The sequence below is a fragment of the Myotis nattereri genome, assembly GCF_964212035.1.
Source record: "Myotis nattereri genome assembly, chromosome: 2".
NCBI classification, from domain to species: domain Eukaryota; kingdom Metazoa; phylum Chordata; class Mammalia; order Chiroptera; family Vespertilionidae; genus Myotis; species Myotis nattereri.
This window is the reverse complement of record NC_138076.1, coordinates 157,647,756-157,671,223: the sequence shown is the minus strand read 5'-3', so window position 1 is coordinate 157,671,223 and position 23,468 is coordinate 157,647,756. Positions and strand designations below refer to the sequence as shown.

General features: G+C 39.4%; 1 protein-coding gene and 1 pseudogene across 2 annotated transcripts in view; one reads left to right on the top strand and one right to left on the bottom strand.

The window, feature by feature from the left end:
* Positions 1-23,468, top strand: part of SLC16A7 (solute carrier family 16 member 7) — a 165,373-nt gene that overhangs the window by 47,734 nt on the left and 94,171 nt on the right. The gene's annotated exons all lie outside the window — the stretch shown is intronic.
* LOC308514607 (modulator of smoothened protein-like) lies at positions 9,943-11,783 on the bottom strand (annotated as a pseudogene). Its single transcript has 3 exons — positions 11,624-11,783; positions 11,138-11,382; positions 9,943-10,696 (listed from the first exon to the last, which is right to left on the bottom strand). The product of its transcript is annotated as a modulator of smoothened protein-like (transcript).

Below are 23,468 nucleotides of genomic sequence, written 5' to 3'. Positions count from 1 at the left end.
ACAGAGGAAAGTGTTGAAAGTAGTTAAAAGTAACTTGTTTAAACAGCTTATAATATTTGGGAAAACAGGCACAAAACTGTTAGAAAATTCATTTTAAAGCCATAAATTATTGATGAGTTATTACTGTCCACATATGTTCAAAATAGATGTTTTGTCAATTTTTAAAGACTGGGATAATTTGAATTAGTATAATACACTTAAAAGCTATATAAAATATTGATACGTGAAGTTACCTACCACATTAAGGCCTTACTTCATGCTTTGGACTGAGCTGCATACTTTTGTATGCACTATCTTTGATACTTACCTCTGTTTACATTTTACAGACGAGAAAACAGTGTTAGAGAGTTTAATCCACCTTAAATACCAGATCTGGCATTCAATTTATTTCTTTTGATTTGCAAATCAATGCTTTGTTATTCTACACTATACTGTGTCTCAGTGAGTTTCTGAAATATGTTTACTTTTTCAGCATGAATGTAAAGTGACAAGCATAAATGTATATAAATTTAGTTGTAGCTCACATGGTCATCCATTCATTCATGTGTCAAACATTTATTAGCCTTCTAAGCTCTGTGCTAGGTATTGCATATACAACCATGCCCTTGTGAAATTTATAGACAGGCATTAGAAATATACGGAATTGTATAATAACAATTTTCATAAATGCTATGAAGGAAAATATAGTGCCTTTTATTAAGTACATTACAGAGCAGGGTCTACGTGTACTTTCTTTCCTGTGGGCAAGTGTAATTAGATTTGTAATATAGCTAACTGTAACCCAAGAAGATGCTTAAAATAGCTTTAGCTAAGTGGGACCACATCAGTGTAATTAAGCTGAACCTTTTGAAAACATTGGTCTTCCAGCAGCCTTTCCACAGAACAGAAGAAATTTTGGTGAACTGAAGAAAATTGTGGCCAAATTTTCAGCTTTTTATTTTAGCTTTGGAAGCTGACTTTGAGACTATCTCAGCAATGATGTACATCCATTAAAAAAAATGCAAAAAGTATCCATAGAGTTGATGATGACACTGCCCTTTAGAGAGCAGTCTCTCTCCTCTTGCAACTCTGAGCATGTGGGGTGGGTGATTTTGTACTGGAAATACTGAGTATTTGATAAGTTTGAATATTTGGGTGATATTTAGCATAAAATATAAATAGCAGCCATACAGGAGAATGTATGTCATTTAGAATGTAATAAAGCTGGATGATCAAAATAAAACAAACAAAAAAATCTTAAAAAACAAACACGAAAAAACAAAGCAAAATGATGCAGAACTTTACCAGATGTTAATTACAATCTAGGTTCTGGCTTTATTGTAGTTCAAAGGTTCTAAAATACCAAATTTCAGTTTTAGAAGTTACCTCGGGCTTGTATTATAATGATATTATAGGTAACTGGTACAAAAGGAATTCGTGAAAATTGCAGAAAAATAAATAATCTCTGTTTATTCTAGTTTGATTTTCCTGCCAGCAAATGTGTGTTAAAACTTGACTCATTTTCCCCCTCTCCCCTTTCAAAATTTCTTCATAAACAGATGGAAAACTGGTGATTTTCTGACAGTTGGGGATTTTTTTGTAATTATCTGAAAATCTGAAAGGCTTCAGATTCTATTTCTTTGCTTTCAGGGAGCAGTTGAAATGCTTTTCAATAAACATAAATGTATATGAAAGATAGAAGTTAATCAAGAAATCTGATATCATAATTGAGCCTCATCATCTATCAACTTGATATTGTGAGGCTTCCCTTTTATCTAACGCCTTTCCTGAACATCCTCACTGCATCAATACTTCTTTTTTTTAAAAAAATATATTTTATTGATTTTTACAGAGAGGAAGGGAGAAGGATAGAGAGTTAGAATCATCAATGAGAGAGAAACACTGATCAGCTGCCTCCTGCACACACCCTACTGTGGATGTGTCTGCAACCAATTCCTTGACTGGAATCGAACCTGGGACCCTTTAGTCCGCAGGCCAACGCTCTATCCACTGAGCCAAACTGGTCAGGGCTGCATCAATACTTCTTATCATCCTCGCCCTTATGTCTTCCTTGTGTATACTCTCACAAAGGAGGAACTCCTGAGGAATCAAGAGGAGCTTGTCTAATAGAAAAATGAGAAGAGGATTTTTTGATAGGCATGGATACCTAGTAAAGCAGTAAAGACATGAAGGTATGAAATAACATGGAATGAGCTGGAAACAAATGAATTCAGTGTTGTTAGACTATATGTTGCACGGGAAGAACTGACATTAGAGGAAAATGAAAGGGAAAGGGTCTGATGGCAAAAACACAAATGTCAAGGAGAAATTATCACAAAGCGAGTGAGGGTCTATTTGGTGACTAGGAAGTTTATCTCCACTACTAGGGGAGGAGGAATTGAATGAAGGATTAATAGAGATATAGAAATGTGTACAGGTAACAACAAGACATTGGGAGACTTCATGTCTGTTCTGATGGCTTTTCTTTTCTCCGTGAACAAGAGGTCAGGTTAACTACAGGTAATGAATGGGGGTTGTTAGGGAACTTGAGGTGAGGGGAACATGGTTAGAATTGTAATGGAAAGGACAGGAAGATACCAAGAGATGTGAGAAAAGCTTCCTGGAGAGGCATTGAAGGTCATGCTGAAATTGAAATCTGTGAATGTGCAATGGCATCAATCTGTGCAGGTAATCCATTTTTTTCTGGTTCTACTCAGTACTATAACTGTAAGGTCCATTTTGAGTTTGGAAGTTTCAGACTTCTTTTTGCAGGAAGATAAAGGTATAACTTCAGAATGTTGGTTATTACAGGTGACATTAATGTTTACTAAGTACTTAGAATGTGTTAGGAACTTAGTATAGTAGGTACATTGTCACATTTATCCCCTTCTTTCTTATGAGATATGTGTATTATTCTTAGTTTTAAAAATTGGGCCCACAACCCTGACCAGTGTGGTTCAGTTGGCTGAGCATTGTCCAATGCACCAAAAAGTCCTTGGGCTCGATTTCCAGTCAGAACACATTCCTGGGTTGTAGGCTCAATCCCCACTAGGGGGGTTGCAGGAGGCAGCCGATCAAGGTTTCTCTCTTGCATTGATGTTTCTCCCTTCTCTCTCTCTCTCTCTCTCTCTCTCTCTCTCTCTCTCTCTCTCTCTCTCTCTCATCAATACAAACATTTTAAAAAATTGAGGATCCAGTTAAGTAATTTTTTTCAAGGTATTTTACCAAGAAGTACGTGGAAGAACTGGAATTTGAATAAAGATCCAATGTTGCAGCTGAGCAGGGAAAAACTGAGGTTAGAAAAGGGCTAAAAGTTTGGGAGAAGTTGTGTCAAGGAAGTGAAAGGTTTCAAGAAAATTTCAGAATAGGATTGATAGAATAATAGTTTTAAGGTTGCAAAAAAGAGAGAAAACTAATTGGGAAATAGAATATCAATGTTTAAGAGTTCAATGATGGCACCTTTCAGAATAGTCGTAAGGTTCAAGAAATGGGAGTTACTGAAACGAGAGTGGATTGGAGATCATGGATTCTCTGGCTAGCTTATTCATTGTAATGCATGGGTATTGATTATAAATGTTGATTACGGTTGGACTTTAGAGTGAAGAGAAATGTATTTTGAAGAAAAGACCTGAAAGCTGATGAGTCTCAGTATTCAGGTGAGATAGCTTGGTGAAATGAACTTAAGAAAATATTCTCCCGCCCCCTGATGAGTTGAAGTAGTAATAATACAAAAGCCACAGATCGGAAATGGACTATGCTGAGCCTCTGTCTGGCCACGAAGGTATGGAATTTGCATCCATTCAAGAGGATTTTATTTAAGTCAGATCCTCAAAGAAGAAAGAATGCAGAGACAAAATAATTTTCAGGTTAGGAATAAGGAAGTTGTTTATTTTTTTTTTTAAAAAAAGAAAAGGCAGGGAGGGGGTGGCTCCAAAGGATACAATGAAAAATGTTAGGAAGGACATCAACAGTGATGTGGTAGGGTGGAAAATATGATCTGAATGGGGAAAAAAGCCCACATACTATGAGGATGATATTGAGAAAGACTGGTGATTAGAGGAAACAGTTTATTTAGGGCTTGACAGCAATAGAATCAAGAGGCATCAGTGGAATTAGTTGGCTTCAGATTTTAAATGGAGCTTTGATTTATAGGTGTTCTGCTGTTTTGATTCCAAATAATGACATGACCTGACTCAGCCACATTGATGTTTGAGCTAAGTGGGGCTGGCACTGTCCAAAGCTCTGTAGGTATTGGGTTGATACACATACTTGGTCATTCAATGTAAGATGTGCGTAAAATTAATGAGATTTATACCTTTGGTTTTGTGTCCTTGCTTGGTAATATTTTCTTTAAAAAATTCTAAACTTGATATTAGTACATATTGACAGACATCTTTTTCTAATGTTTCTCTTATTCAAAGCATTGCACTGTAATGATTTAATATTTAGTATTCAGGATTTATATATCATCATCTTCTGATTACTAGGACAGATTCCTGCTAATGATATTTAAAAGCAACAAAATCTTACCTGAGCACTTTGATTACTACTGTAACACAAATTAAGAAATTTAAATTGGGTCTGTAGATGTACCTGTCCCACAATATCTGAAAAGGAATGGTGGCTTATATGAAAAAAATAAAATAAAATAAAGGGACTTATATGAAAATACAATATTTTGCAAGTGCTTTTTATAAAAAAAATATGTTTTTATTGATTTTAGAGAGGAAGGGAAAGGGATAGAGATAGAAACATCAGTGATAAGAGAGAATCACTGATCGGCTGCCTCCTGCAAGCCCCTTGCAGGAGGGGATCAAGCCCACAACCCAGGCATGTGCCCTTGACCAGAATCGAACTCAGGACCCTTCAGTCCGCAGATGGACACTCTATCCACTGAGCCAAACCAGCTAGAGCTGCAAGTAAAATTCCTTATAAAAGTCATCAAAGTTTAGCAATAGAAGTGTTTTAATACATCAGATAGTCCAACCACCCATTAGTTGCTAATGCATGCATTCAGGGTCTTTTCATGAACAACATGTCTTCTAACTGAATGGTCATTGTGGAAAGGGTCAGCAAAATCGAGGTTGAAATATTGTCTCCTGCCCTCAAAATCCTGTAACCCTGAGAACTTGGTTTCTCCAAGCTAAGTTTCCTGTTCTGTAAAATGGAGATGTTAGTATTATCACAGGGTAACTGGGAGGATTGGAGCAGACTATTTAAGCTGCAGATATCTCTATCAGAGGTTCTATTTACATGGAACAAAAATCTCTCTCTGTGTAGTTTTCTAACCCATTTGCTGCATGAAACTACATTAGGAAGCTGAAAATAATCTAAAAACTAACTTTCCCACTGAGTTCAATTTGTGATGTTTATACAACAACCTGGGCTTTGACAACTCGATAATAACAATAGTTTATTTTCCCAGAGATAACTAATGAATATCCAGGACATACCAGGCAAGGCTATGCAGGAATTCCATCAAAATCAGTCACCAGAGGAGTTCTATCTATCTTAGGAATCTCCTGCTTTAGTGTCCCTGTTTGCTTAGATGTAGCCTGGGTGCACCCCCTGGGAAGCGTGGATTCTGTAAATCCAGCAATGGGCTTCCGAGCTCAGCAGCTTGGGCGCTTGGTCAATTACACTTCCTCTAGTCAGAGATCTTCAAGGCACATTCTTAAGAGCACCACACCCTATTTATCCACTCGAATCATATGTAAAAATAGTATTGCTAAAGGCTCTGGTGTACAATTTGCTTCATCGAATAAAACATAAATGTCAATTTGGCTGCAGGGGAGATGGTAGCTAACAGAAGCTGCTACCTTTTGGCTCCATTCTCATTTTCCCATATGAGTCCCCCTCACAGCTACCCCTACCTGCATCATAGAGCTAGATAAACTAGGTATGGTGACACATCACCAAGACAAGCTCACTAAGATATGCTTTCAAAATGTGTTTTGATTTTGTCCCTCTTCATGGTTAATTTTCAATGTGGTGCTAAGGAAATTGTATTTGTTTTTAACACCAATTGATTTTCTCTCATTGAGACTCCCTCATTTAGCATAGCAAACAATTTATATTTCCATAACAAAGATATGTAAGTAAAATTAGTGCATTCAATATTTTTGCTAAAGTTCTGCAATCGAAACTATTTGACTTAGTGTTTTTTCAATTTATTTTCATTTTAAGGTGGTGTAAGTCATTTCCTTATATTCCACTCATAATTTTATTGCACTTGTTTAGAAATTTTAGGTAATAGTACTTATTAAGGAGTGCAGTAGAATTCCTTCAAGTTGGTCATGAAAATGGCTATATACGGTAGTTGTAAATAGCTTTAGAGACTGTGTCTCCTGTGACTTTCAAAGATCACCTTTGGTGGTTGTGTAAACTTAAAACAATGAATTTGTTTTTGGATATCTAAGAGTGTGAGTTGGTGTGGTGCTCTAGCCTGTTATTTAACAGCAAGAGAAATTCTTCTGCTTGCCATAATGCTCTCACATGCTTCAAGCTTGGGTCGGTCAGCCGCTGATCAGCTGATGTGATTTTACATGTTTGCCTTGATTATTTATAATTCACTTTAAGTTCACTTGTAGTGTTTGCTATTTGTTTCCAAAACAAACAAGTCTTCTGTGTTTGTGGGGAAAGAAAAGAAGGAGATTTAAAGGAAAATACCAGATGGGTTCTCAGTTATTTTTTTGACTTAATTGCTAATGCTAACTGCTATCATAAACTATGGAATTATGAATTAGGTGTTAATGAATATTTCATTCAAGAAACTTTTAAGCCCTAATGAACACTAAATATTTAAAAACATGGTTGGATGATGCTGTAAAGTTAAAGAGAAATTTTTTTTTCTCCTAAGAGAGTAGGATTATCTGCTGTTTTCTCCTGAAAATTTGAGTGTGGATTTACATAGTGTTAAATATTCCTTTTAACTTTACTTTGGTCTCTAAAAACAGTTCCTTAACTTAGGAAGATTTTTTTTTTCTACTTTGTCAAATATGTCATTAAAATTACCTACTTAGCTGTTATATAAATTTTTATTTTTATTAGTCTATAGGTAATAACCAACCATGTGTAAACATGAATAATAGAGGGGTGGACAAAAGTAAGTTTACAGTCATTCATATGAAAAAAGACATGCAGGTTATGATTATTATAAAAGCTTTATTAACTCAAAAGAATGTTACAACTGTAACTAACCCTGTATATTTCTTCCTCTACATCATACATATTTAGCTCCTTTAATAAACACCTTTGTAAAAACATGTTTTATTTATTTCTTAATTTAAACTTGTTCATGTTAGAAAAGATCATGAACCCTGACTACTGCATTTTAGTTGCAACTAAAGTTCCCAAGTTAATAATTATGAGATGACTATGTACCAGACATAGAACTTTATATACCACAGAATATTAAAAAAGCAATATTGAAATAGCTGCTGGTTCTTTTTAAAAAGTATGGCCATTTAAATTACAAAATTAAAAATATCCTTGCCGAAACCAGTTTGGCTCAGTGGATAGAGTGTCGGCCTGTTGACTGAAGGGTCCCAGGTTCGATTCCGGTCAGGGGCGTGTGCCTGGGTTGCGAGCACATCCCCAGTGGGAGATGTGCAGGAGGCGGCTGATCGATGTTTCTCTCTCATCGATGTTTCTAACTCTCTATCTCTCTCCCTTCCTCTCTGTAAAAAATCAATAAAAATATATTTAAAAAAATATATCCTATTTTTATACCTGGTAATTAGATAAAATATTGGACATTAACTCAGCTTTCTGCAGGCTGGGAGATGCCTGTATTTTTGCTTCCTCTTTGTATTGATTTTCCATAATGGAATTTCTCTTAGCTTTTGGACTTTTCTAGCGATATAACCAAAGCTTTTAGTACTGGGTTTATATTAAGGGAATTATAAAGCAAGTTGTTGTTTTTTCAATAATTAAAAGTCTTTGTAAAACATATATATGATTTAGAAATGTATTCAAAAGGGTCATATATACTAACTTTTGCAGAAGGTGAAGGTTACTCAGAAGTTAAAAAGCCATGCCAAAATAAAAATAAAAAACATTTTATTTCATTTTAACTACCTTTCATTAAAATATTTATTTAGTAGATATGATTATGTAACTGTAAAATTAGTCCTTATTTTTTACATATCAGTTCATAAATACATGCTTTTTTCCCAGCAAAATATATATCATCCTATATAATAAAAGAGAAACATGGTAATTAACCATAACTTCGCTACCCTTCCCATTGGCTAATCAGCAGGATATGCAAATTAACTGCCAACCAAGATGGCGGCTGGAAGCCAGGCAGCTGAAGCGAACAGGAGGCTTGCTTGCTTCAGTGATGGAGGAAGCCAAGGTTCCCGGCCTGGGCAGCCCAGCTCTGAACTCCGGATGCAACAAAGTTGCAATTATAGAAGCTAAACAAGCTCCAGGTACCTGCTTTCAGGCAGTGGGCTCAGAGCTTAGAGCAGCAGTGATGGCAACATAGTTTCAATTATAGAAGCTCAACAAAGCCCAGATATCTGCTTTCAGCAGCCGAGGCCTCAAGCTGGAGCTGGCCTCAGAGCTAAAGCTGGCTCTCAGCTCCAGTGACAGCCATAGAAAGTAAATAAATCCCAGAATTAAAAAAAAAAAGAAAAAAAGGAGACGCTGGGAGTTTCAGTCACCCGCCAGCCTGAAAATGGCCCTCAGCCCCTCATCCAGACTGGCCAGGCACCCCAGTGGGGACCCCCACCCTAAAGGGGGTGCGGGCAGCCTAAAAACATCCATCAGTCCATCATTCAGGCTGGCCAGGCACCCAAGCGGGACCCCCACCCTGATCCAGGACACCCTTCAGGGCAAACCAGCCTGCCCCCACCCGTGCACCAGGCCTCTATCCTATACTACAGGCAGGGTGGGACAGCGCAAGCTGCCATCTGGGCCCCATGTGCAGCCCTGGGCAGCGGGGCATAAGCCCCGCCCCCAGCCGGGACCCCTATGTGCCACCTGAGCCCCCAGCCGGGACCCCCCGTGCTAAGCCCCGCCCCCAGCTGGGACCCTATAACTATTGGAGAGCAGGAAAGTGCCGCTGTGCCCTGGGTTGCTGCGGTGATCCGGCCATCGGTAAGTAGAAAAGTGCGGCCTGTAGGTAGCCCCAAGCTGCGCCTGATCCGGGAGCAGGAAAGCCCGTCCTGAGGGCAGCCCCCAGCTGGGCCTGATCCAGGAGCAGGAAAGCCAGGCCTGCGGGCAGCCCCCAGCTGGGCCTGCTCCTCGGTCGCCATGGGGATCCAGGAGCAGGAGAGCAAGCCCGGCCTGCGGGCAGCTCCAAGCTGGGCCTGCTCCCCGGTTGCCATGGCGATCCTGGAGCAGGAAAGCCCGGCTTGCAAGCAGCACCCTCATCCTTCCTATGGCTCAAGAGAGAGTACAACATGCAGTGGAGGCCCGGAGCCTGAGAGATCAACACAGAGGGGCTCCTGCTCCAAGCATCCATGGTGTGGCTGAGGGCAGGCCCCCACCAGACACACACACACACACACACACACACACACACACACACACAGTGCCTGTTCTAAGCCTCTGGTGTGGCTGGGGGCAGACCCCCAGTGGGGACACAGACACACACACACACACACACACACACACACACACACAGACACACACAGTGCCTGCTCTGAGCCTCCAATGTGGCTGGGGGCAGACCCCCAGTGGGGACACACACACACACACACACAAACACACACACACGGGATGCCTGCTCCGAGCCTCTGCTGCCAGACTGTGGCCATCAGTAGGACATCCACTGAGGGCTCCCGGGCTGTGAGAGGGCCAGGCTGGGCTGAGGGAACCCCCACCCTCCAGTGCATGAATTTCGTGCACCAGGCCTCTAGTGTGTGTGTGTGTGTGTGTGTGTGTGTGTGTGTGTATATATATATATATATATATATATATATATATATATATATATACTAGTATAAAGAACATTTCCCCCACCCACCCCCAGTAACATGTTTCTTGGTGTTTGAATTTTTTTTATTTTTATTTTTTGTACACAGAGAATAGGGAATTTCAGAATTTTTACATACATTTTAGCAAACAAGTTTTGATCTATTGGCTTCTTGGTGCAGTAATGCAATGGCAATCCCCTCTGGTGCCACAGGCCCATATTACTACAAGGAAGTGTAAACACTAATTTCTTAGGAGGTGAGGCCAGCCCCACAGGAACTTCGCTTACATCCCTCTGGTCTACCATAATTCATAAATATCTAGATTTTTTTCCCTCAAGTGAATCATTAGATGTTAAAAATGGAACAACAGAGTCACAAAGGGTCACATGCTTTTCAGTAGAAAGCATTCTCCCTCACTAGGCGACTACCACAGTGCAGACCTGACTGCCCGAAATTATGCTCAGGCGGTTAGTCAATATTGTCTGCATCTGGTTATGGAAAAGCCTTTCTTAAAAAAAAAAAAAAAAAAAAAATCCAAAGTGCACCGTGAGAATAAATCAAAGCTTTTTTTGTTGTTTCAGCATCAGTTTCATCTAAGCATCTTTCAAAGCGAGGACTGCTGAGATGCCTTGCCTTTGTCCTCCCTACCCTCCAAAACTAAAAAAAATTAAATAAAATAAAAATAATAAAAATAATGTCAAGCAATTTAGACATTCATCAGCCTGGTAAACAAATCCTGCCAGCAAACAGAAGTCCTACTGTTGTAAAGAAAATTGGTAAGGCAAAAAGTACATATTGTTAACGTAAAAAAAAATTCAAACCTGTAAAGAATTTTTGTTAGTTTATTTGAGCCAAATTGTCGACAATTGCCATGAAGCAATATCTCAACGGATTAGGTCAGTGCTCTGGAGAATGGAGAGTTACATCTATATTTATGCATTGCAATCAAAGGAGGGACATAGATGGGTTACATGAAATCCATTGGTGATAGACTAGAGAGGCAGGAGAAAGCAAAGCGGGGAAACCTCTGGGATTGGAGGCTCAGTTAAGGTAAAGTTTGACCTTGTTGGTGAAGATACTAGCCTAGGCTGTAACTACCCACCATAACTGCTTTTAGATAAAGTTTAATTTCAGACCATCCTTTGTAGTTACTTTAGGTCTCTGAGTTTGCAAGACCTCCATGCAGGCCTTCCCTGAGCTTGTCAGGTTAGCATGTGGCCCCTTTTGTCTACAATATGATAACCCAACTGCTGTGTTGTTGGGTAATTTATAAGGTTGATCTCCGACTTCATTGATGTAAAATTCTATTGGAAATATTAGGGCAGCCATACAGAAAAGGATCATTCCAGTAAATGCTATCCATCGAGCATATTCTGTAGCTTCTCTTCACCAGTGGGAAGCCACCAGCAAACAGTGTGGTGATAAAAAACAGTGCGGTGACCCACTTCTGGGGAAGCTGAGGTGGGATGCATGTATGGTCTAGGTCAGTGATGGCTAACCTATGACACACGTGTCAGAGGTGACACACGAACTCATTTTTTTGGTTGATTTTTCTTTGTTAAATGGCACTTAAATATATAAAATAAATATCAAAAATGTAAGTCTTTGTTTTACTATGGTTGCAAATATCAAAAAATTTCTATATGTGACACGGCACCAGAGTTAAGTTAGGGTTTTTCAAAATGCTGACACGCCGAGCTCAAAAGGTTCGCCATCACTGGTAGTTCATGGATTGTTTGACACTGTCGCACCAAGACCCACAGTGAGTGCTCCCTCAGCCTCCCCGGTGTTGATCCAGTTGGGGTTGGTGATGCTGGTGATGGTGAAAATATCGGCAGCAAGAAAGAGACATCCTGATATGGTGGTTGGTTTATCCATCTCCTTGCCTTACTCCCTGAAACCCCCCATTCCCAGGCAGGCCATGGCCTCCCGCCCCATGAGCCCCCACAGGGGCTGAAGTCTCCACGCCACTCGCACCCTTCGCCCTCCCCTGAACCAGCCCAAACACAGCTTTTTTAAAAAAAATATGTTTTTATCGATTTCAGAGAGAGAGGAAAGGAGAGGGAGAGAGAGATAGAAACATCAATGATGAGAGAGAATTGTGGATTGTCTGCCTCCTGCACGCCCCCTACTGGGGATCAAGCTGGCAACCCAGGCATGTGCCCTAACAGGGAATTGAACCATGACCTCCTAGTTCATAGGTTGATGCTCAACCACTGAGCAACACCTGCTGGGCAAGAAACAGATTCCTTTTAGGGTCTTTTTTTTGTTTTTGTTTAAGAAAAGGTACACATGAAAGGAAATGAGAAAACTTTTGTTGCCCTATTTTTGCGCAGCAAAGTACTGTAAATTAAAATTGCATGAAAATGATTGTAAATGAAAATTAAGTCTGATATTGTAATATTCTAGAGTAAAATCAGGGAATTTCTAAACTCACATTTTTTAAAACATATAATTGTATTGATTTCAGGGAGGAAGGGAGAGAGAGAGAGACAAAAGCATCAATGATGAAAGAGAATCATCAATCGGCTGCCTTTTGCGCACCCCCCACTGGAGATTGAACCCACAACCTGGACATGTGCCCTGACTGGAAATCCAACCATGACCTCTTGGTTCATAGGGAAACACTCAACCACTGAGCCACGCCGGCCAGGAAAAACTCACATTTTTAAAATAAGTTTATAGTTAAGATAAAAAGGAAAGAAAAAAAAAACTTTTTATCTTATCATTCTCAGATATTAGTAACATTTTATCTCACATTAGATAAACTATGAAGGTTGTTTCTTAGGCATGGGGTAAAGAATGTGATTACACAGGCAAATGTGGATTGTAGCAAATAATACCAATATTTCATCATCTCTGTAAATGAAATGAGCTCAGAATTGTATATTTCAGTGGTAGTCACTAAAGAAAGAAATAAAGTTAATTATAGTAAGATGTTATATCCTTAAACATGTTAACTTAACTACTAGTATATAAAATTAGGTTGTATAAATAATACCAGTAATTTTAAAAAATATTATTTTAAAATTGGTTCTAAATTCTAATTATTACTATAAGGAAGTTCTTGGCATGTGGATTAGCATGTTTTCATGTGCTATTTACTAAATGAGACAGTTCTGTGCACATCGTCTTCTTATTACAGTCTTGGAGCTTACACAGTAGGCAGATTGACTGCCAATCCAAGTTCCATTCATTTGAGACTACAATGTTAAGGTTCTCTGGTCAAATCAGGTAACATTACAAGTGCCATTTAAATGACATTGCACCCTTAATAAGTACTATCACCTAAAATTTCTAAACCAGTGCAATACAATTATGAGTGGAATCTAAGGAAATGACCTTGCAATTATCTTTGATTATATGTATGGGACCAGGGTAATCACCAGGGACTTGACAAACGAAGGAGAAGTGAGAGCATGAAGAGGACTGAGCCTAACCTTGATGGTTTGAAAATGGAGGAACGCAGTCACAAGCCAAGGAATGCGGGTGACTTTCAGAAGCTGGAAAAGGCAGGAAAACCAATTCTCCGCCAAGCCTTTCACCGATAGCTTGGCATTAGCCCAGTGAGACTTTTGACCTCCAGAACTGTAAAATAATAAATTTGTGTTGTTTTAAGACACTCACTTTGTGGTAGTTGTTTATAGAAGCAATAGAGAACTTAAACAGCCTGGCAAATTTGAGAGTAGAGTGGTTGATGCCAAGGTGATATTAGGTCAATCACGGAGCTATTTGCCTCTTTGATTTGTTAATTTTTGTCTGTTCTAAGTGTTTGATTGTTGAGGTTTCTCATAATACATCATATGGTTCCCTTGGATACAGGGTTTAACTAAGGGAACTGGTTTGTTCCTGCCTGTTCCTTATGAGTTGAGGACGAAGACTATATATCCTGACTATCAACTTCAATCACAGACCTATGATATGTGGTTAAAAAACAGACAAAAATAATCACATTCTGTGCTTTTAATTAAATGAAACCTGTTTTTCTGCAAATGCATATGGCATCTTAGTGTTGCTCTTTAGTCAATTCCTTCAACTTCTATTTTATAATTCCATTCCTCCCATACTTCACTAATTAGTATGTCATTTGCCTGGACACCAGTAAACACCACAGGAAGTTAAGAGGGCTTTCTTCAGGGCAGACTTAACTGTGTGGAGATCTTTGTAATTTATTTTATACTAGAGGCCCAGTGCACAAAAAATTGTGCACTCGGGGGTGGAGGGTCCCTCAGGCCGGCCTGTGCCCTCTCACAGTCTGGGACCCCTTGGGGGATGACCACCTGCTGGCTTAGGCCTGCTCCCCAGGGGATTGGGCCTAAACTGGCAAATAGACATCCCTCGGGCAGCCCGGCAGCCCTCGGGGGATGTCCACTTGCCAGCGGGGAGCAGGCCTAAGCTGCAGTCGGACATCCTTAGCGCTGCTGAGGAGGTGGGAGAGGCTCCCACCACCACTGCTGTACTGGCATCAGCCTGGCTTGTGGCTGAGCAGAGCTCCCCCATGTGGGAGCACACTGACCACCAGAGGGCAGCTCCTGCATTGAGTGTCTGCCCCCTGGTGGTCAGTGTGTGTCATAGTGACCAGTCATTCCCAGTCCTTCTGCTGTTAGGGTCAGTTTGCATATTACCCTTTTACTATATAGGATAGAGGCCTGGTGCACAGGTGGGGGTTGGCTGGTTTGCCCTGAAGGGTGTCCTGGATCAGGGTAGGGGTCTCACTGGGGTGCCTGGCCAGCCTGGGTGAGAGGCTGATGACTGTCTGCAGCTGGTCATACCCCCTTCAGGGTGGGGGTCCCCACTGCGGTGCCTGGCCAGCCTGGATGAGGGGATGATGGCTGTTTTAGGCTGGCCACACCCCCTTTAGGGTGGGGGTCCCCACTGGGGTGCCTGGCCAGTCAGGGTGAGGGGCTGAGGGCCGTTTTCAGGCTGGCCAGTGACTGAAGCACCCAGCCTCTCCTTTTTTTCTTTTTTTTATTCTGAGATTTATTTACCTTTTATAATTGAAACATTGTTGCCATCACTGGCACTCCCAGCTCTGAGGCTGCAGCTGGCTGAAAGGAGGTTTCTGGGGTTTGTTTAGCTTCTATAATTGAAACATTGTTGCTTTCGGGCTTAGAGCCAGGTGGCGGCAGGCAGGGAACCTTGGCTTCCTCCATCACTGGAGCAAGCAAGCCTTATGTTCGCTTCAGCTGCGTGGCTGCCGGCCACCATCTTTGTTGGCAGTTAATTTGCATATCACCCTGATTAGCCAATGGGAAGCATAGCGGAGGTACGGTTAATTACCCTTTTGTCTTTTATTAGATAGGATGGATTGTGGATTTTGTGGGTAGATGTCAATGCTGATTATCAAATGATTAGGCTTTTTTGTTTAAGTCTGAATGGGTCCGATATATACACTTTTGGCAGAGTAGTAAACCTAGGACATTTTAAAATTATATTTCGTTTTCTCCATTCATGTTTTGGTCCAGAAAGAATGACTTGAGACTTCCTGTTATGAGCAAATCAGTCACATTTGCTAATGTGTCCATGGAAAATCTGGTTAATAAGTATATTGGTTTCAGATACAGGGAAGCTTTCCCTGATCATGGAATTCTAACAGTGCTGAACAGCTTTATGATGTTATGGCAGATGCCTTGAATAGGTGTCATGATTTTGTTTCTTACCTATAGAATATGTGAATGGTTGAGGTAGAGTTAAATTATCTAATGTATTTCAGTATATGAGAACTCTAATAATACTTTATACCTCTTTTTTACTTTAATAATTCTGGCTTGTTAACTGTGTATGAATCTACCTTTCATCATGGAAGAGTGACTGTATGAGAAAAGAGGACTTGTCTTATTTATCCTGGCATCTCTCCTATTCATAACATAATAACTTTTGTATGCTAGCTACTCACTAAATATTGGTTAAATTGATTCATTAACATGGGGGAGGGGGAATAGATTCAACTACTAATGGAGTTTCTAATTTGAACTTGTCTCCAAAACTTAGGTTTTCCTTTTGGATGAATAGAATCAGTCCTGGCAAAATTATCATGTAGTATAGACCCTCCTTTGTAGGAGGACACATTTGAAAAAGAAATGTCGGTACTAAGCTTGCTTAGATTTTTTTCTTCCAAAGTCAACAATCAGATGTGGAACAGACTCAAGTGTCATTTTACAGAAGTGTCTCCATTAGGAAATATGAAGTCCGAAGGTGAGACACCCGAAACTCAGAAGGGTTAGGGAATTTGTTCAAGGTAAGAAGAGTGCAGGTTTGCACACAAGCTTTCTCACACTAGACCAAATGCTTTCTTTTTAATCCTTCAGAATAGGGTGAAGAAGGATAGCAAGGAGTTACATTACAGCATAGTAGGCATAGCTTGTTCTCCATGGATCAAGGCTAGTGAGGAGCCTGGGCCCAGATAAAAGGCCAGAGAAGGCAAAACAGGTCCATGGGCTCTGTCTTCTGCTGAAGCGGATGCCAAAGAAGTCTGTTTACAGAGGAAAGCAGAGAGAAATAAAAAAATGGAACCATAGGAATTTTATCAAGTCCTAGGGCATGGCTCTGACTACTATAAACTGCCTTTGCCATATGATCTTAGATTACTTTATTTCCCAGCTTTGTTGAGATACAGTTGACATACGGCGTTGTGTAAGTTTAAGGTGTACACTGAGATGACTTGAAACAAGTGTATATTGTAAAATGTTTACCATGATGAAGTCAATTAACATGTCCGTCACCTTACATAATTGCCATTTTGTTGTTATGGTGAGAACATCAAAGCTCTACTCTCCTAGCAACTTTGAAGTAAACAGTTCAGTGTTAACTGTAGTCACCATGCTGTACACACACACACACACACACACACACACACACACACACACACACACAAATCCCTGGCACTTATTCATTGTATAATTGGAAGTTAGCACATCCCATTTCTTTCCCCACCCTTCAGCTTTTGGCCACCACCATTCTACTCTCTGTTTATAGATTTCATATATAAGTACAGTTTTTGCCTTTTTCTGCCTGACTCATTTCACTCAGCACAATATCCTCAAGGTCTATCCATGCTGTCTCAAAAGGCAGAATTCCTATTATTTTTATGTCTGAATTACTTACATATCATACATATGTCTTTATCTTCTGTTATAGATGTACATGTCTTTTTCCATTTATCCATCTATGGACACTTAGGTTGTTTCCCTATCTTGCCCATTGTGAATAATGCTGTGATGAACACAGGAGTGTAGGTATCTCTTTAAGATAGTGATTTCATCTTTATCCGTATACCCAGAAGTGGGACTGATGGATCACACAGTAGTTCTATTTTTAATTTTTTGAGGACTCTCTATACTGTGTTCCACAGTGGCTGCACCAATTTGCATTCCCATGAATAGTGCACCAGGGTTCCCTTTTCGTCACATCCTCTCCACCATTTGTTATCTCTAGTCTTTTTGACAATAGCCATTCTACTTTTCTTATTTATAGTCCACGGTATCAGCATTTGAAAGTTTTATGCTTTCATTTAAAATAAAATTTTATTTAAAATTTTTAAAGCTTTAATTTACTTTTACTAAAGATATAATGTTATTTTGAAGTGTGGGAGAATCTCATACCTGGTGAGTGACATGCAAATGGGCCAGTGGATGCAGTGTTGCCTTAAACTCCATATACTCAATTTTCTTAATGTCTAATGCCTTTGTAGTGTTTTTAAAACCAGGAGAAATAATGGCTTTTAGCTTACTAATGGCAGTGAAAAGCCAAAGCACATCAAAACACCTATGTTAGTATTATTGCCTTTAACAGTAGATAGAACTATACACTTGATCATATTATTTTATTTCATATCCCTTGGTGTGTGTGTGTGTGTGTGTGTGTGTGTGTGTGTGTGTGTGCAGTGCACACACCGATGTTTGTGGTGTTTGGGTGTTGGCAAGGGGAGGTGAAGAGTTATTGACCTGTTTTAACTAGAAGTGCGTAATGGTCTGAGCTTGTATTAACTGTACAATTTAGTCAAAGATATTGAGGCTTTATGCAAGTAGAGAGATTGGAGGTTGGGATAACAATTGGAAAGCTACCAAATTGATGGCAATTAAGTGGTGCCTGTAGGAAAAAGGAAAAGGAAATAGATTTGCTGCCTGAGGAGAGAGGGTTTTTCCACAGTATTGCAGGGAATGCATTCCCAGGCTACACATGCAGGAGGACTTGAGGTGTAGTGGCAAGATTTATTGGGGTGAAAACAAAAGACTGTTCCCAGGAACCCACGGTCTCATCCACAGGCAGGCGGCTCAGTGCCCTCTTGCTGCAGAACAAGTCCAGCTTCTGGGCCTGTAGGCTTGCACTTGTCCCCGCCAAGCCCAGAAAGAGGCCCAGGACCAAAACCTCAGCACCTGAGGCTCCAGGGGTCCAGCACAGTCTGTTCTTGTCCCGTGTGATCTGCCCTGTACTTTGGGCCCCCAGCGGCTGCTAAAGGGAGAGAGTGCCAAAGCCTCTCATCTTTGTTAACCTTTGTTTATAGTTACTTAGGCTTGGAGAGGAGTAAACTTTCTTTCAAACTATCCAATCACTTTCCGGGATCTTCCAGGGTTTCGTGCCCTTATCCTATCTGATCTTCTCCCCAGAGTTTCCCAGGCTAGACTCCTCCTCTTTTGGCTTCTACTTGGCATGCCTCATCGTTTCGCCTCTTCATCTGGATTCTTCTGTGCGTGCACATGTTAGAACTTCTCCCTGACTCTTTATTCCTTTCCTCCAACCCCCCACCCTTGTAATCCTGGCTAATGGGCCAGTTGTTCTCCCCGGGAGATTGGAAAGCTGGTCTTCCCTGCCTGCTTGGGGATTAATTCTCCCTTTGGTGGAGGATGTGGCTCTCCCTGGGGCATCTCTGAAACTGTGGCTTCTAGACTTAATCAGGCTTAGTCCGTTTTGCTCCCCTCTCTTTTGTTAATAACTAACTAGCGACCTATGTGGAAGTAGAATCTACTAGAATTGACAACTTTGATTTAATGGTCGAGAGGGAGAGACAGTGTTGCTGACTCTGAGACTTTTGAGTTGAGTCACTGGCCAAATGTTGGTGCATTTATTTAATAGAAAGCCGTGAGACCACAGTGCATGCTGAGGGCGACATCAGCGAGCTAAGTGAAATCACAGGTTCTGATCTAGCGAATATTTTTAAAGCCCTTTCTTTATGAACATGCTTCCTGTATTAGCTGAACATGGCATGTTATCGGTGGGGTGTTCTCCGTGTCCTCACCTATTGCTGGTTAAAGTGGGCCTCTTGCCATGAGCAAAGCTAGAGAACAAGAGAGAGAAAATTCCTTTGTCTGGAGATTATGTATTCCCCAATTTTTGCAGGCATTGGGTTCCACACTCTTAGCCAATGATCTTTGTTTCCAGGTTAGACTGATAGGCATGTATTTTTCCTTCATTGCACTTTACTGCACATATGTGCCCACTTTCCTCTCCCTAGTGATTTGCAAAGAATGGACTAGTGTTTCCCTGGGGAGCATAAATTTGCAGCTTTCTGGTGAAGCTGCCCAGATGGCCACACTTATAATGTTCGGCCTTCCCTTTGTTCCTATTTTATTATTAATATTAATAACTAGCTAATTACCATGGTAACAGTAATATTTCCTATTGACTGGATAACAGTTAAAGAAAAGAAGGGTCTTAAATGTTCTATATACTCAAATCACTTCTAATAATTCTCTTCTATTAGTAGTGAGCCACTGTCAGCAGCAAAAAGGGGGGGACCTATTGAAATGATAGTAGACGTGTATATTCTGTGTTTAGGACGGCCTTGCTCCTATTATATTTCCCTGTGGTCTTAAAGAAATTAATCCATGGAGACAAATTTAATTAAAGACTTTTCCCCCTTTTATGCTTATCAAGTTAAAAATTCCTTTTTACATTATAATTCTGAAGGATAATTAAATCAGGGAATAAATTTGGACACTTTTCTCCTGTAGGTGCTGACTTTTAGCTCCATTATAATTCTAGAATTCAGAACGTAATAGGATCACAGTCAGTTTTGCTAAATGAAGGTTAAAATTATGGTACTTTTTCTCCAGAAAAAAGAATATGGGGATAATTTTTATCCAGATGAGTAAAGGAATCCATTAGAAGGTTCTCATGGTATTTGTGAGGAATCTAATTTTTGTGCCTTCTGACTAGTTTACTGCCTTTCCTCACCCAAAATATATGCCTGAGCTTTCTGCCCTGGGGAATTTCTTACACTTTTAACTCAGATGAAGAATCTGGGCTTTCCATATAACCTCACTTTTCACTCCTTAGTCATAATGCAAAAAAACATGAAAATCTCACAAGGGAAATGCGCAAATGCTGGATATAATTTGGGAATAATACTACAAACAAATTCATTGCCAAGAACATATTGTCTTGTTTGAAACTCAGAATTAAAAACCTGTTCCAAGAGCACACTTGCTCTTCATCACGGTCTCCCCCCGAGATTGTATTTCCTCTCTGTCCTGTACCTACATTATTGAAGAATTTTGGAAACTGGAATTAAAAAATCAAAGCTCTCTCCAGCGTACTTTTGGAATTACTCTTGAGAGTTTGTCACCTTGGCAAAGGTTAGTCAGTCACCTTCAGCTCTTCTCTCCCCAGGGCTCCTGGTGCCATTGCCTTTTCCTTTTTCAAAGGTTTATGTAGCAAATAGCACAGTCCGCATTTACCTCTCACCCTGCAGAACTCGGTGATTTAACTCAGGTAGCCTGATTTTCTTTAGTTGAACTCAGATGTACGTCTTGTAAGCAAAATGAGTAAAATTGTTGAAGTTTTACTGTGATTACATAGGTGTTAAAAGTTGCATATTAAAGTCCCTTAGTGATACTTGTTATCTTTTTCTACTTCAGCAAACACTAACTTTACATTAGGAAATTTTGAATTTTTGGTAGCTTTGATAAAAATAAATACTTAAGATGTTAATAATTTAGCAGGAGAAGTAACTTATGTGAAGAAAAATGAATTCTACATGTAAAAAAACCTGCAAATATATAATTATAGCTCTTTAAACTTTTCTAACAGGCTCTATAAAGTTAACAGACCCCAGTTTCTATCACTTAGATAATAATTTTTTAAGGATTTATTATTGTAAGTTATGCAAAATCATACAAAAGAAAAACAAAATATATATAAAAATTCTAATTTTTATGTATCTTATGTTGTCAAGTTACTTCCTTGATAGTATAATGTTATATATCAAACATATATCTTTGCAATTCTTTTTTAACTTTAGAAGTTTTTATAATAATACTAAGTAATAAATTTAATTATATATCAGGCCTTTTTAAATTTAGCATTCTTGTTATTAATAACATGTTTACTTCATAAAGTTAATCATTTGTTTGCATGAAATTGAGTCTTAGTGTTCATATTTGTGTTATATAAAAGTAGTTGATAAAGCAAACAACCTTATTGAAATTTTATTCCTTCACCTTTTAAAAAATATATATTTTTATTGATTTCAGAGGAAGGAAAAGGGAGAGGGAGACAGAAACATCAATTGTGGGAGAGAATCATTGATCAGTTGGGTTACCTCCTGCATGCCCCTCACTGAGAATGGAGCCTGCAATCCAGGCATGTGCCCTAACCGGAATCGAACTGCTACTCCCTGGTTCATAGGTCAACGCTCAACCACTGAGCCATGTCGGCCAGGCATCCTTCACCTTTTTTTAAAAAGAAAGTCCTTTGAGGGGTCTCTGTAGAGTACAAAATGAAGTTATATTTAATAGATTAATCACCTATGTTATTACTTCAGGTAACTTTACCCTAAATAAATGGATTGAATACTTACTAGCTATTAAATGCTTTGCTGTGTTAGGGACAAAGGTATTTGAAGAGTTCTCAGTAAAGATGTCTGTTTCTTATTGTCAGATGTACTATATAATTGTGCTATTCATAGTACAATTTGTTCAGTGTATTACAATCTTAGTGTGTGTTTAATTTTGAACTGCACAAAATTTCCTGATGCTTTTATTTTATTTTTTGAACTAATGTTTTTAATGGAAGAGGCAGAAAAATACCAGATCTTATTTTGTAGAAGTACTTGCTTTATTTGGTTAAATTATAGGAAATGTCCAGAGATTGTTTATTTTATTATTATAACCGTTATATACATTTAGAAATGCAGCCTATTAAAATCGCTGGGAAACACATTTTACAACAGGCTATTGTTAGTGCATAGGTCCAAATAAAGGGATCTTTCACATGGAAAACAAAATCACCAGCACCCATTGACCATGGAAAGGTTGGACTGCTGTTCAATGGAGAGGAAAATGGACGTTGGATCCAGACAAACTCGAAATGGAATCCAGAACCCAGTGCTTATTAGCTATATGACTCTATATAAGTAACCAAAACTCTGAACTTCACTATTTTCATACCGATTTATATATGTGCTTATCTTCTATGGTGTAGAAAATGATCATAGTTGTAAATTGTTTGGTAAAATACCTACCTAAAATATGAGACACACCCAATAAACAATTGCTCTTGCCTGGCCTGTGTGACTCAGTGGTTGAGCATCGACCTATGAACCAGGAGGTCCACAGTTGGTTTCTGGTCAGGGCACATGCCCAGGTTGGGGGGCTCAATCCTCAGTGGGGGATGTGCAGGAGGCAGCCAATCAATGAGTCTTTCTCATCATTGATGTTCCTCTCTCCCCCCCTCTCCCTTCCTCTCTGAAATCAATAAAAATATATTTAGAAACTAACAAACAAAACAATAGCTCTTTATTTCTCCAAAGGTTATTGTAATTTCTTCAAAAACAAAGAAGGCAACACTGACCCATCACTGTTAGGGAGGACTTTTGTGACAGAAGGCATGCATTTACAGAATGACTGGCGGAGTAATGAGTATAATGTAGGCAACAAAATGAAACTAACGGGCTCTCAAGGGATTCAGCACATGACCTTGGCTTCTTTATTATTGTTCATAACTTTACTGAGTTATCTAGTCTCAGACTTGGTGAAGAGTCCCTGGAACATGATGTATACAGTACTTTCACAATGTGTTTTGTGCATCATTTACATCAGTTGAAAATGTGGATGTATCAACATCAGAGAATCCAAAGATTAAATTGAACAGTTCCAATGGCCAGACTCGGTCACTTTCTTTGACCTAGGATATAATTTAAGCCAAGTTAACTTTAACTGTGAAAAGTATGAACTAATTGTGAATGTCAAAACAAGTTCTTCAAGAAGAGAGAGTTACCTTTCCCCTATTTGAGAGAAGACAGAAGGAAGGGCAAAGCAGAGTCTCTTGAGATTGTGTGCAAGGTTGCCTCTGGCTAAAAGTTAATAATGATCAGTTGCCTCTGAGCCCCGAGAAAAGTGTCAAACTCATGTTCTGTCCCTATTCAGGTAACTTTTAAATTATACAAATTGTGACATGTTAAACTACTCTGTAGATTATAGACATGTGTTGTTTTTCCCCCCGATCCATTTAAGATAAAATGATTTCATGTTCTGAGATTAATGAAAGAACAGTGGAAAACTGTTTACTAGTATCATGTTGGCTGATAGAAAAAGATTTTGCTCTTGAGTTGTATGAAATTGAAGC